The sequence below is a fragment of the Etheostoma spectabile genome, chromosome 2 (assembly GCF_008692095.1).
Source record: "Etheostoma spectabile isolate EspeVRDwgs_2016 chromosome 2, UIUC_Espe_1.0, whole genome shotgun sequence".
Taxonomy (NCBI): domain Eukaryota; kingdom Metazoa; phylum Chordata; class Actinopteri; order Perciformes; family Percidae; genus Etheostoma; species Etheostoma spectabile.
This window is the reverse complement of record NC_045734.1, coordinates 16347330-16349997: the sequence shown is the minus strand read 5'-3', so window position 1 is coordinate 16349997 and position 2668 is coordinate 16347330.

The window sequence follows — 2668 nt, the reverse complement described above, 5'->3', positions numbered from 1 at the left end:
CAGACTGTAGTTAGAGTTTTGCACATGTAGCTTCAGTTGTTCCCACTGTCACTTAGCAATCAAAAAAAAATATCATCATCTATGATTGGTCTTATTATAACTATTTTTGTTATTTTCCACACTTGGAGAAAGTGATGCGACATCAGGAGACAAACAACCAATTACAATTAACAATTACAATCACAACCAACACGCGATAGCTTAAGAACAACGTAGGCTTTTAGATAACTCAATTAAAAAAGACACCTGAACAGGTGTATACAAATTGAATATCACTAGCACATACCAGCTTTAAAATCACAATTTCCTGACAGGCCACATGGTTAAATTATTTTACCTTTAATTTGTATTATAATAACAATAACGAGGCACAAAAGGAAAACATTCATAATGTGTGGCTGCACTAGAAAATCCAGAGCAAGTTAAGGATCTGAAAGGAAATGCCTATACTCTATAGCTAGCATGAAAGTAACATAATCTGTTACGTGATCATGTTTCCCACATCCAGATAGAGCTAGAGTTGTCAAAATGATCGTGACAACAACTTAAAGCAAATTCTTTTTAACCTCACAAATTGGATTTGGGACCCCCTTATATTTAACAGTCAAACTCACTATTTCTACATTGCACTGTATTGATTGGCCTCCATTTTATTTAAGCATTCAAATTGTATTGAAGTGTGTAAGTCTATCCACTATAGGCTAGTGACTTAAATAATTCCTCATGGAGTGACACTTGGGCTGTCTCTCATTTTGCTTAAATTGCATCCCCAGCTCTTCCACTTGCTTCCTTTGCTTGCGTCTCAGTCCGTCCCACCGGGGAAGCATGGCATAGACAGAGGAAACCATGGCAGGAGAGAGGAAATGAGCAAATGTGTTTTATGAGGGATGAGATGTCCTTAGCTGTATGGGCGGAGTTAGCAACCCTTTCAGCTGCTTTCTCCTCAATTCTCGATCCGCAATCCTTGATCCTTGGGGCAGGAATAAGAGCTTTGAGACGGCCTTCACAAAGGAGGACTAGAACAACTTCCGGTTCAACCATAGATAGTTAAAGAAATGGACCAACAGATCCCGTTGTCCTGGACGGAGACCAGTGAAGGATATTAGAAACTCTTTTCCAGTGATGGCTGAGCATTACTGCGCAGCCTCCAACTGAGCTTGACGACGTAGATGTGACATGAGCAACGTGTCTGAAAGTTGTAAGTCTTTTGGTAGCTGTGCCAAGAGAAATCTCAATCATTCTTGAAGAGACGGAGAGCATAGGTATATGTTGGGAGATTACATGGCATAGGCTAATTACTGCTAACAAAAATACAAGTTAACATCAGTAATTAAACCTAAACAGCAAATGGAAGTCCAAACTGCCTGCAAGCTTACTCTGTAATTCCTCTACTGTGCTACAGTAAGTCGCGTGGTTCTGACACAATCGTTTGCCTATTTTTACAATAATGTCTGCCACGGAGCCATAACATGAGCTACAAGGTAATGGAGCCTTTTATGCATTGTTAACAACGGACAAATAGTGTCTTTAAACGCTTCAGATGTAAAGTTATTTGCTGTCTAAGTGGTGCCAAACTGAATGGCAGTCAATGGAATGCTAACGGCAGGTAATGGCTTTGTAGCATTAAATGGCTCCATAGGGAGCTTCGCTTAGAGAGGAGAGGCTTACCCCTTTGGGTTCAACTGAGGAGCGAGGAGCTATCAAATAAGTTAAGTGAAATTTAGCCTAAAACATCTTAAATTGGAAGGTACTCCTGATGACGTCAATGTACAGTATGGTGACCTCATTTCCTTGTTAATCCGTTAAATATAAAAGCAATCTTGAACAATTTAGATGTCATATCAGCAAAAACTGAAAAAAGTGAAGCTCTGACCATATTACAATGATGACAAAATGTCCTAATAATGAACATGAAGTACCTTTAATACTGTCATGGTTTTGTCAAGTTTCTGTTGTAGTTGGTTGCATGTTTGTTTTCATGGACTTGCTGTTTTATTTTGAAATCCACTTTTTGTCTTCAGTCATTTCAATTGTCTTCCTGCCTTTGTTTGTTTCCCGTCTGTATGATTACTATCTCCGCCTCTAATTTGATTCACCTGTTGTTTTCAGCTTCCCTAATTCCCAGTCCTTTAATACTCACCATTCAGACTCACCATTGCTAGATTGTAGTTGTACTTATGTCACTCTCTCCAGCGGTTTTCCTCGTGTTTGTTTTCCTGGTGTTGTTGGACTTTTGATTCCCAAAGACGATTTCTGCCTGCTCACTTTGTACCTTTGCCTGCATTGTTCTTGGAAGAATAAATCTACTCACCTATCATTCCCTGTCTGAGTCCTGCATTTGAGTCCTCCATTGTACCGTGACAAATACAGTTTACCTTCCTTTTTGTCTTAAATTGTGTCAACTTTTCCAAGTATATTTCCATGGATGCTGGCTCTACTCTCTTACCATAGCAATAGCTGCCAGCAATATTGAATGTAGCTACTGCGTGGATATCACACACAGCAGAAGACAAACATATATATCTCCTTACATTCACTGTCATTTTACATGCCAAAGATGTTTAATTATACTTCTGTGTCTTAAACGTTAATGTGGTTATGTTACATTCACAAAATGTAGACTTACAAAACTGTAATTGATCACTGTGTGTGTGTGTGTGTGTGTGTG